Consider the following 13,110-nt stretch of genomic DNA (forward strand, 5'->3'; position numbering starts at 1 on the left):
AGCTCATTAATGAAGATAGAAAAAAGGAGAGGTCCCAAAATAGAGCCCTGTGGGACTCATATTAAAGGCATAAAAGGTACTCTTTAGGAGGCAAGGTACATTCACCTTGGTATAATTCTGTTAAGATTTTAGAGACTTCCCTTTTGAAGCAAACTGTAGACATTAATCCTGCTCTTTCTACATTTAGCCTATTATATGCATATTTTGTGAAGTATTATTATACAAGTATTATACTATTCTCCACGTGATGAAATCATGAGCGAAATCACCATTGTGTTGAATTGCTTAATCTAAAGAATATCACATTACTTGTCTGGCCTCTGTCATCTTAACTGAATTATACTGAAGTGAATGTACCTTGCCTCCTAAAGAGTACCCTTTATGCCTTTAATATGGCTTCCTGTTGCATTTTTTAGACCTGATAGTGAAAGCCCTGATACTTTGCGAAATGTGTAATCTGGGGAAATATGTATGAAGTCAAAAACTGCTGCATCTTGGAGCAATCTCAGAGTTAGTATATACGAATAGCGGCGGTGTGGAGTGCAGGTGGTTTGATCCCCTGTAAAAATGTTTTTAGTGGGTAACAGAATTTCATACTTCTCTGTTTTACTGCAGGATCATGCTTAATTATTCACTTTTCAGAACTCTCTCTCTCTGTTGAGTTCCAAACTTCTTTTAGAATGCCGTTTAACACTACTGAAATAGTATACACACCCTGTTGCCATAAGAGATGAAAGTCAGTTAGCATTTTGTAGCATGCCTCATGTATCCCATTTTGTAGCATGCCTCATGTATCCCATTTTGTAGCATGCCTCATGTATCCCATTTTGTAGCACGCCTCATGTATCCCATTTTGTAGCATGCCTCATGTATCCCATTTTCTAGCATGCCTCATGTATCCCATTTTCTTTACAATCTATGTATGAGGCAGCAATTTTGTAATTTTCCATTATGTTTCTGGAACATGAGAGAATATGTATGCATGAATGAAGGTGCCAGATGCTGCCATAACATTCCATGTCCTTTTCTCTGCTTTGCTTACAATGCTTATAACCCCCATATAATATTATCTGTTGTCCCTGCTTCTCTGTGAGTTTTCCACTTTGAATTAGATTTAGAACTAAAGCAATTAATTTTTTAAGTGATGGTCAGAGACATTCTGATAAAGTATTTTTTGCAGGAATGCATATTATATGAGTTTGGAATATGCCATTCTGTTTATCGTTTTGCTGGCATTCTTTGAGATATACTACATAAGGCACTGTTGAGGGGATTCACAAACATGAGCTGCACAGATCTGTAGCACTGATATTTGAGAAAAGCCAAACTGAGATGTGGTAGGCAGGGGACAGTGTCTGCATACCAAGCAACCAATTCCATAAGAAAGCAGTGCTGCAGTGGTTACTGGAAGGACAATATTAACTTTCAAAACACACCTAAGAAAACACCTCTCAACATCCTGGCTCTGTAGCTGTACATCTCCAGGATAAGTAGACCATCTTTGCTTCTTCCTCCTCTACTACTATAACTCTGCTCTTCTCTGCTCTGTTACCAACTATCACTCAGTGTTCACCAGTCCCACCTTCTACCTATACCTCTCTTAACTGCTTTACCACTCATTTAATTTATATTTCATAATTAAATCAACCTTTTGCTTTCCACCCTTTGTAAATAACTCAGTACTCTCTTGTGACATCTATCCTACTGCATAGATATTTAACTACCTGTTTAGTAAATAATTAGTATAAGAAGCCTTACTACATCATGGATAGTTATTATCTTTTCTATTGTAACATTGTAACATTTATGTTAATAGTATTCTGCCTCACATTATTGATATTGTATGACTTAAAAGATTTTGTTTGTACCACATATACTGGAGCTTTTCTTCCTGGGCTTCCGCTGAAAAGGGGCCTTTGTGCCCAGACAGCTGTCCCAGATCAACAAATGTAAAATAAATAAATACACAATGCTACCATATAGCAGGAGCAGTGTTACACCAGTGTGCATGGTCAGCATGATGCATGCCACATCTAAGGTGGACTAGAATGGCCAAATCAATGCACATACCCTTCCTGCAGGGCAGTAGCATACAGCAGCTACAGTGGATATAAAAAGTTTACACACCCCTGTTAAAATGCCAGGTTATTGTAATATAAAAAAATGAGACCACAGTAAATCATTTCAAAACTTTTCCCACCTTTAATGTGACCTATAACCTGTACAATTTAATTGAAAAACAAATAAATCTGTTAGGGGAAAATATAAAAAATAAAAAACGTACAATAAGTTGGTTGCATAAGTGTGCACATCCTTAAACTAATACTTAGTTGAAGCACCTTTTGATTTAATTACAGCATTTCAGTATTCTTGGGCAGGAGTCTATCAGCATGTCCCATCTTGACTTGGCAATATTTGCCCACTCTTCTTTGCAAAAGCACTCCAAATCTGTCAGATTGCGAGGGCATCTCTTGTGCACAGCTCTGTTCAAGTCACCCCACAGATTTTCTATTGGATTTAGGTCTGGGCTCTGGCTGGGCCATTCCAAAACTTAAATTTTCTTCTGGTGAAGCCATTCTTTTGTTGATTTGAATGTATGTTTGGGGTCATTGTCATGTTGTAAGGTGAAATTCCTCTTCATCTTTCTAGCAGACAGATGCTTAAAAGTGGGAACATTTTTGAAATGATTTATTGTGGTCTCATTTTTTTTTATATCACAAAAACCTGGCATTTTAACAGGGGTGTGTAAACTTTTTATATCCACTGCACAAGCAGCTGACTGCAACAAGAAGACCTATACATATGGACACAGTGGGCATGTAGAAAGATCAATGTGCATGTGCATGGCATGGTGTCAACCTTATACAACAACACTGATATACAAGAACTTGGGTAAAGCCACTCTATATATAGACAGTCACAGAATTAATGAATGAGTCTTGCCTGATAAAGTACTTCAGCAACAACTACAAACCATGTGATTGCAAAAGATGATGTAGTGTATGTATAACTTTGACGCTATAAACTAACGCGGAAGAGTACTATCGATTATTTGTCACAAATGAGGAGGTTCCAGTCCTATATTTAGATACATACTTAAAAGGGGCTGAGACTGTGTAAGGCACTATAACTATTAACTAACAGCATTAAAAAGAGGGTATGGTGATACTCCCACAGAGTAGCATACACATCTGGATACTTATTATTTGCTGTCAGGTGTACAGGAAGTGGCATGACCACCTAGTGAAGGCAACACCTTGAAAAGTTTACTATGCAGGGAAATAAAGTGTAATTTTAGGTCCTGCACACACATATGACATGTATCTCCTTGTCGAAGATGCTACAGACAAGCATCATCAGGACCACATTTGGTGTGGACTGGTACAGGATAAGAATGCTGTGAACAGCTCTAAGTAGACTTCTATAATACCTGTGATAAAAGGTTATTGAAGTTTAGTGGATTCATTACACAGGCTCTAACAAAAAAATGATTGCTGCAGATCTACCCTGATGACATTTTTAATGTCTACTGTATGTTAATCACGTCTGTTATAATAAGTTCCATGACCTTAGAACTTAGACCTGGTAATCTGATGGACCTCTAGTTTCCAGGAGCAGTAGTAGGAGCACCTTTGTGGAGTAGCATCACTAGTGTTGTACACCATACTTATGGCACTGAGCCTGTAGCCAGACTCAGGTTAAATAGTTTATGGAGAAGTTCCACAAGGGCATATTTAGCTCTATTTAACAAACATCCCAGTATGTTATCTGGCCTCATGGAGAAATTGTTCTTATTCTTGGACAGTAGTTTCACAACATGTTCTTTAGTGATGATTGGAGGTTTGAGAGATACTGGGATTAAAGGGCTGTTACTGGGATAGTCATCTCAGGAGTGAAATTTGCAGTAAATTTATTTGCTAGCATATTGGTGATGTCCTCTAGGTCTGAGTAGATTTTACCATTTAGAATGAGTTGTATACAATGCTGTTCCTTACTGTTCTGTCTTCAGATGCCACTCTGAGTTAATGGTATACCTTAGTAGAGCTAATAAGATTTTTTTTTTAACTTTTAGCCAAATTGCTAACATTTTACTTGACTTGGGTGTAGGTAGATATTTTGTGTACTCTAATGACCTTTTACCTTTTATTGCAGATTTTAATTTTATTGGTGAACCACCAGGGTGATTTGCTTTTAAATGTCCCATTCTATTTGGATCTAGATAGGATTGACAATTCTGTGCATTTATTTATGTGAATATCTATCTAGTGAGGCAAAGTCTGGGGAGATGTTGACATAAGTGAATTCTGAGACTTCATCATAAAATCCAAGGATGTCTTTCAATACTTATAGCGTGGATTCAGGGATTAGATAGTTTGAAGGAAAAGGTTGTAGCTTATGGTCTGACTCAATCAAAGAAAGAGTTACTGGTGGAGTTGTGCATGATGACATCACATTTGTAAGTATCAGGTCAAAATATTTTGTTCTAGTAACAATCTGGTCCATTTGAGTAGGTGTCCAACATTGGAGGAGTAAATACTCTACTCTATTGATGGGTAGTAAAAGACTCCCAGAATGATATTCTTGATTATGGGAAGTTCATCTATAATATTTAAGAACCTGATGCAAACTATCAGAGTCATGGAAGATGTTCTGTAACAAGCAGTACACAGAAAATTTAATTTATTTAGTGTAGTTTGGAGATTATTACATTCCATTTGTGGTTCTCTGGGAATCTATCTAGAGGTGATATAGTCTCTTACAAATATGGACATAACATCACAGTTTCTATTATGCATGAAGGTGTGGTATATGCCAAACCCAGGTACAAAAGGAATGTTTTCTGGAAATTGAAACCACATTTTAGTCAATACACTTATCTGGATACTTTCCAAATGTAGGCATGCCTTAAGATTGAGCAGGTTGTTGTTTAAACTTCTAGCATTAAGCAGAGCCACCTTAATTTGATCATATTTTGATATTGATATATTTGCTACGCTGGAACAGGTCACAAGGACTTTGGCCAGTATGCAGAAAAAAATTAAGGACTACTGTGTCCCTGATTTCTCGAAAGACAAGGTAATAGGTCTTGTCTGTCAAGTGTCTCATTTCATGCTGACAAATACTGGATCCCGTACAATGACACCACTTAGATAACTGTTGAAGCCAATCATCTTTTCTTTGTACCTAGGAATGATTCATGGGGAAGGGAGGATTCTGCTTAGCACCAGGGTCTTACCTGCATCTGATATGCATAAAGAGCTCAGACCTGTCTCTCCACATGTCCATCAGCATTCTTTATGCCAAATCAGTCACTCCTACAAACACACCTATCATCTTGTAGTTATATCTGTTTGGTGCACATATCCTAATAGCCCCTGAAGCAATTGAGATTGTGGTACAAAAAAGAAAACTCACTGCCAACCTGGCTTTGTCCAGTGAGTGGGGAATGTGTGTATTTCACTATAGAGACACCAAACACTAAAACATTTTTTTAAAAAGTAGAATGATGAGATGACACCAGGCTTTCAGCATAAAACAAACAGTCTTTTAGTTTAAAACAACATAAGCGCTTTCACAGCTCTTGCTGCTTCTTCAGATGTCAGTATAAAAATGCAGTCACACACATAGCAATTTATACATTTTTGTTTGTGGAGTGGTCTGGTGTACTGTAATTGAGGCCCTCTGTCTCACTGTGACTCTTTGTTAAATGTGAAATGTTATGTGTTAAGATGTTTGATTTTGATTTTTGCTGAAACTTAATCTTTATTGATCCAGGAAACTTAGGTAAGGATTTTCAGAGTGTGACATTATATTATATGTCTGGTTCTGTGTACAGTGTATAGTGTGTTAGTGTGATCCTCAAAGTCCATGGTCTTTTGTGAGAGAGAAAGAGAGCACGTGAGTGAGACCTCCATATCTTTTAAATATTTTCATCTCTCACAGAGTCATATCTGTTTAGTAAGAGTTTATTACCTGTGAGCATGAGACAGTTGCTGTACTGCTTTTACCTAATGCTGTGAGGCTGGCAATAGGGTAGAGATAAGTAGGCTGACCTTTCACTTTATACCTGTTAGGTCGATCTTGATCTGATTTACAGAGAGTTACAGAGCTAAAAAAAATACATTTTTCTGCTCTACTGACATAGTGATCAGTCAAGGGGTGGGTATTTTAGTCATGTATGAGTGTTTGTTTAGGTAAATACATATCTTGGATTTAAAAGTAACTGTGATAAGCATACCTTGGGAGCCTTGCATAACAGTACTGCTGCACTTATTTGTATTGTCTGTGGGCACACAATGTAAATCTGCTAGGAGCTGCTGGGAACTACCTTTAGGGTGCTAAGTACTTGTCTCTGTACATTATGCAGCTATGTATAGCTTGCTGAACATGCATGTAGCAAAAGCATATTTACTAATTGGATTTGGGTGCCATGGCTATATTTGGAAAAGGTACAATTGAAGGTACCTGTGCTTGTGTGTGACTGAAAACATAGCAAATAAATGCAACAACACTGATTAATTCACTTAACAACAGAGAAACTACCTAAAAAGCTAGAAACATCCTGAAACTTCAAATTTAGACAAAACAATAAAAAATGCAGAAAAGTAACAGAAAAACAAACATAAAAAGCTAGGCAGAGAAACCACTTGAAAGACAGTGTAATCTGTAAAATGACTTTTAGATAATATGTCCAGCTTCAGATTCAGAGAAAACAAAATAAAATAAAAAGAAATATGAGGGACTCCACTCAAGACTAATTTAAACAGTTAGGTCTTCTCTTCTGCTGCTGTTTTGACTGGAATGCAAGGCTTTGCTATGATGTATTGCCTGCTGCTCCATTTCTCTGCATGGTACCATGTTTTGAGGAATGGCACATGTAAATAACATTTTAGTTTGTACATATTGTCTATACTGAAAGAATCAATTTGGATCCTTTTTGCAGTCCAAATACCTGCTCCACTATAATGTATGTTTTTCCTGGTCTGTATTATATTCCATTTCCTACATAGTCCGGGTGCTGGATATTATGGTCAATAAACAGGGCTGTAGGGCATATCTGGCATCACCTGCAATATGCAACAAAATATTATATGTGACTAATTCCCAGCATATACAAGCCTAGCAGGTATGAGTATAGACTATAAACTAGATAGCTGTATATGAAGATCCTTCACAGGAACCAATGTTACAAGATGGACATGTGTCAAATATGTGAATCATGTAAACTGCCTGGGTAGTGTAGAGACACATTATAAATTACCTGGGCATTACAGGTCACCTGGCAGTTTATGCAGATAACACATTTTTTTTTAAATATTTCATGTCTTCTCTTAAATTAAACTAATCTGGGACAGCATTTTATATTCTGAATGAAAGAGTTCTCTTTATTGAAGAAAAGAAAACTTGTTGAGTGTGTTTGTGTGTGTGTGTGTGTGTGTGTGTGTGTGTGTGTGTGTGTGTGTGTGTGTGTGTGTGTGTGTGCGTGTGTGTGTGTGTGTGCGTGTGCGTGTGTGTGTGTGTGTGTGTGCGTGCGTGTGTGCGTGTGTGTGCGTGTGTGTGTGTGTGTGTGTGTGTGTGTGTGTACACATTTGAGTATGTCTGCATGTGTGTGTGAACAAGTGTGTGTGTTTCAAACAAATTTAACAGTTCCTCCCACCCACATCTTTCAGGTAACCTCTGGATCAGGGTTCACCCACCATGTAAATCGCAGTTTGGGATCTGACATTTGGTTTAGTGTTTTGGGATCTTATTCTTTTCATACTTCTGTAGATCTAAGAACTCAGCATCATTTACCCTCATCTAAAGCACAATCAAATATTCTTTCAAATTTCAGACTGAAGATATTTTACAATCAACTAAACATTTATTTTCCCACAGGTCATTCATTCCTGATTATGTGCTTTCCAAAAGAAAACTGCCACCACACCTCGAAAATGCTAAGAAAAAATGTCTTATATGTTATTTTAGCACCACAGGAATGCAGACTCATGTTTATTCCTTTCAATGTCATAAGCTAATGAGATGTTCCTTTGTAACTGTCATTTTACATTCTGTAGCATGTACTGACCAGAAAATTATACAAAGTTTCTATAGTCATTGCCTTCTTTCCACCTATTTGTTTTTTTTTTTTCTTAAAGGATGGATTTACAATTTAAACCTAGGACGCTATCACTCTAAGATTATGTACAGCCAGAGAATGATCACTGCAGTATTTTTTGTCAGAATGACTGCCTCTTTATGTAACCATAAAACATTCTTTTTTATATTAAGATGATCCCACTACAACATAATGTATATCCCAAAAATTAGTTATAAAAATACCACCTCCTTTGTAATAAATATTTTGGTTCTCTAATTCAGAATTTGCACCTAAAAACTTCTAGTTCATAAATGCTGCCTAAGCCTTTGGAATCCATTGAATCCATGAGGAATTGAAAACCTGCAATCTGCTTTTCAGTCCATCTACCAGAAAGCATTCCCAGTGAGGATGCTTTAGCTGCACTATTACAAACTATTGCATTTACTCATTTCAAGCAGCATCCTGTATTGACTACTTATTCTGTGCGTGCCATGCAGCTTGTTGCAGCATGTTCTGACCTCCAACTCATGCACATCATTTTCTAGTATGTTCTACTTGCTCACTAGATAGCACTACCAAATAAAAAGATTCAATATTAAAGCCTTTAACATTATCACTTTAAAAAAGCACGTGCTGCTAGAGAATATTGTAACCTTGTTCCATTTCTTCAGCTACTAAAATGATCTTCTTTACCAGTATTGGTTAAGCCTTTGGTATATAAATATCTTTAATGGATAAAAGTTCAGACCTGTGTTCTATGTTTCTACCAAATGGTAACACCCAGAAGGGTTTCAAGAAGACTTGCTCATGCCACCAAGCCCCTCCTCTGCATTACTCTACCTGAATAGTGAAACAATTAAGTTGTCTCATCATTAAATTTATTTAATCTTCCAGATGAAATATGCATGATTACCTCCATGATACTCAACCAGCAAATTGAACCTAATTCAAAGTTACCTTTCTTTTCTTTTCTTTGGCTGATGTAAAGCTGGGCCTTGTCATGTAAGTGCTATATTGTTATTTTTTTAACCTCTAAGTGTTAAACCCTGTCTTGCAAATCTGTTTTCTTTAGAAATTAAATAGCATATGAGCATCACAATTGCCAGCTTCCATGGCATCTCCAATTTAACATCACTTTCAAAGAGAAATACCCAGATAATGCCATTCCTTCAACAATACCGTTTTGTGGTGAAACACTCACTGCCATACTGAGTTAAAGACCAGAGAAGAAATGTAGATTTTTGTTAGGCTATAATTTTCTTACATAAGGTTGAGATGGGATGTTGTCAAACATAGCAAGAAGACAGATAAAAGAAGACAGGCAGACGAACACAAACAAAGAAGGACAGAGACTGATAAAGATGAGGAAGTAAGAAAGGACCACATGCAATATTCCCTAATATGACGCTGAATGGCTATCTGTTACTTAATCCTAATTAGATACCGCCTGTCACTCAGTGTAGCAGCTTAAGTAATTGGTGTGTCGGACAAGAGATGAAATCTGCCTGCACCAAATCAACAAAGTATTTTAAGCCTTGAGGGATGACAGGACTCAGCTGTGATACAAAAAAGAAAAACAAATCATATCAACTAAAGCACACAATGTGAAGGCAGATAAGCCTAATTTAAGCAAACTAACTGCCTAAATTGCCCACTTAATTTTTGATGGATGATTTGCAGACCTCACTAAACATCTTTCTTTCTTTGGTTCTTTCTTTCTCACTCTTCCAACACCCTCCTCATTTATTTGTTATTGTATTATTATTTTGGACTGTACTAAGTGTTTAAGAAGTCAGTTCCAATCATTTATATCTTTAAGGGTACTTCCCCCTGCCTCCCCTAGCTTTCCACTATGTAACATTAATTGGGCTTGATAGCACTCCAGTGGATCATTTGGAAGTGTGTGTGTAACATTCATTTTCTTTCCTTTTTCTGCTTTCTTTCTTTCTTTCTTTCTTTCTTTCTTTCTTTCTTTCTTCCTTCTGTGGTATTCATGTTTAGCTCTTATGCATTTCCTTAATATGGCTTCTGGCACGGACCTCATACCATCTTTGCTGCCCTCTATTCTGCCTATGTCCTTATGTGTATAAGGTCTCCAGATCTGTATAGTACTCAAAATGAGTTTTCATTAACTGTTTGTGTAAATAATAGATTTTATTGTTTCCTACTGACAATGTGCATCTCAGTATTGCACCTGTTTCCTTGCTGGTGTCTTGTGGAGTTTACTTTCATTTTGTAACTTTATAGGTTCATAGGTTCATAGGTGTGTACTAGGTTAATCACCCTGGAGCCTTTACAAGCCTAGCCCATAGGATTACCCTGGCATCGTGCCACCAGACCTTAGTTCCCAGTGCCTCTATCAAGTAGAGCCATTGGAGTGATCCCCGATGTGAATTTTCTATTTCCCATCCACTCATCAAGATTTTTCTTGAACAGGGCCAGTGAGGTGCTCTGCTTGACATGTATGGGAAGTCTATTCCATAGCATGGGCAGTCCCTGGGTTATGAACCTGTCCCTCCAGCATGTTCCATTGCTTGTGGTAATGAGGCTGAGGTCTCTGGAGCGTGTGGTGCGGAGGGATTGGGATTTCTTTTGATGTAGCATTTCTAACAGAGCTGAGTCAGACATAGCTTTGTAAGTCAAGCAGAGATCACCTCTAAGTAGGCGATATCAGAAAGAGGATAGCTAGATATTTTTTTAGTCTGTCCATATAGGACAAGTATTTAAAGCCTAGGATCCTCTTTGTGAGGTACTTTTGCAGCCTCTCCAGTTGTTGCAGGTGTCTAGTGAGGTGTATGCCAAATGGGTCATTGTACTCAATGATTGGTCTAATGAGGGAAGAGTAGAGGGAGACAATGACCTCTTTCTTCCTGGATGCAAAAACCCCTTAGTAATGAGATGTGTCACATAGAAGGACTTTCTGACCACAGTGGCAATATGGTGGTCAAAAGAGACGTTGCTGTCAACCTGTGTTCCCAGATCTCTTATAACACCTTCTGTATTCAGTGGACTACCATCAATGTGGTAATTCATGGGAACTGGGTTTTTCCCAAAGCGGATGACAATACATTTTTTGGCATTGAGCTTAAGGCCATGGTTCTGACACCAGTTGTTGGTCTCAGTGAAGCCTTTCTGTAGGATATTAACATTGCTTGGGGAGTTAATAATAGCCCCCAGCTTGCAATCATCTGTGAACTTTGTCAGCCAGAGACCCCTCATGTTGGCCTGGACTTCAGAGAAGTGGATACCAAACAGGAGAGGACCCAGGACCAAACCTTGTGGGACTCCACTCGTGACTGGTCAGTAGTCTGACTTGGAGTCAGCTACTTTCACACTGTGGGTTCTATCTGTGAGCCAGTTAGCAACCCACCTAGTGATACAGGGGTTGATGCATAGCTTAGTGAGTTTTTCTATGATTCCTGAGTGGGGAATGGTATCAAAGGCCTTGGCCAGATCAAGGTAGGCTGTATGAACCACCTTGATTTCATCCACAGCTCTGGTGACATACTCAAAGAAGTTGACCAAGTTGAGCAGGCATGATCTACCCTTCACAAAACCAAACAGTGTGGTATCCAGTTTTGAGATTCCCTATAACCCTGTTTATTAGGTCCATGATGATGTGTTCCATAGCTTTGCATATCAGACTTGTCAGGCTAATGGGGCAATAGTTCCCAGGGTCTGTAATTCCTCATCCTTTGTGGAGAGGGATGGCTGTAGCAGTGTGCCATTCAGTAGGGACAAAGCCTGAGGTGAGGCTGTGATTGAACAGGGCACACAGGTGAGGTGCCAGTTCACTCTATAGTTCATGTAGAGCACAGCCAGGGATATTGTCAGGTCCCATAGAAGCTGTATTCTTGGCCTTGGACAGTGCTGTTTTAACCTTTACAGCAGTAATACTGGGTACCTGGCAATCTACTGGTATTGTGATTGATCCTCTGGGGGGGGGAGGTAAAGTTCACACTGAATCGGCCGGCCAGTATATTGGCAATATCTGTTGGCTCAGTATAGGAGGTACCATTGTGCAGTAGCTCAGAGCAAATCTGGGTATTATCATGGAGATTCCTTACATAACTATAGAAGGTCTTAAGGTTGTCTTTACTATCTGCTGCAATTCTGTTTTCATAGCTAGCTTTGGAGGATTTGATGAGGGATCTCAACTTTTTGTTGAGGCTGAAAAGGGAGTTTTTCCAGTCTTGGGACTTCACCTTGTTTTGCATCAGTTGCCTCCTTCTGTTGTAGAGTTTGTATATGGCACATGAACACCAGATTGGCTTCCTTTTTTTGAAGGCTAGCGTCTTGGTTCTATTGGGTAAAGCGATATCCATGCATTTGTGTACATGTTTGTACAGTGCATTGGTGTATGATTCAGCAGTCATGCAACTATTCTCCATTTGTATGGGTGCCGTGAAGTTAACCACCTCTGTCTTTGAAGCCCAAAGTTAGCTTTGGAGAAGTTTTTCATGGTGATTTCCTTTGCAGGGGGAGGTGGGATGGATGTGGATATCCAAGGTGATTAGTTTGTGGTTGGATCTAACCAAGGAGGAGTTGACTATTGGTGTACAGCAGCGGTTGCCCATGTTGGTAATGACCAGGTCATGGATATTGCTACTTCTAGTGGGAGTAAGAATGAGTTGGTCCAGGACATTGGACTTAATGAATTCCAGAAAATGTTGGGCAAGCGTATTGGTACATGAGTAGCTTTCCCAGTTAATGGAGGGGCAGTTGAAGTCACTCAGTTTGAGGGTGTTAGGTTGGACCCTAATATTCTCCAGGGTGCTTAGGAACATGGAGTGTGAGTCTTGGGACATGGTTGGGGACCTATAGCAGGCTACGACCTGAATCATTGTCTTACCCAATGTTAGCTGCACCTAAAGTATCTCATATGCATTATGTTAGGCTACCAGTCTGGAGGTGTGCGCATCCTTTATGAATATGGAAACACCAGCGCCTTTGGAGCTGCGGTCCAAGTTCTGGGGCTGAAAGATGTAGAATATGTTGTAGCCTGGTAATGCAGGGGTGCTTTCTGCTGC

At 38.8% G+C, this 13,110-nt stretch overlaps 1 protein-coding gene across 1 annotated transcript in view; it reads left to right on the top strand.

Annotated features, from left to right (window-relative positions):
• Positions 1–13,110, top strand: part of SEMA3E (semaphorin 3E) — a 949,587-nt gene that overhangs the window by 15,922 nt on the left and 920,555 nt on the right. The gene's annotated exons all lie outside the window — the stretch shown is intronic.

The sequence above is a fragment of the Protopterus annectens genome, chromosome 11.part0 (assembly GCF_019279795.1).
Source record: "Protopterus annectens isolate FY-2018-M chromosome 11.part0, PAN1.0, whole genome shotgun sequence".
Lineage (NCBI taxonomy): Eukaryota > Metazoa > Chordata > Ceratodontiformes > Protopteridae > Protopterus > Protopterus annectens.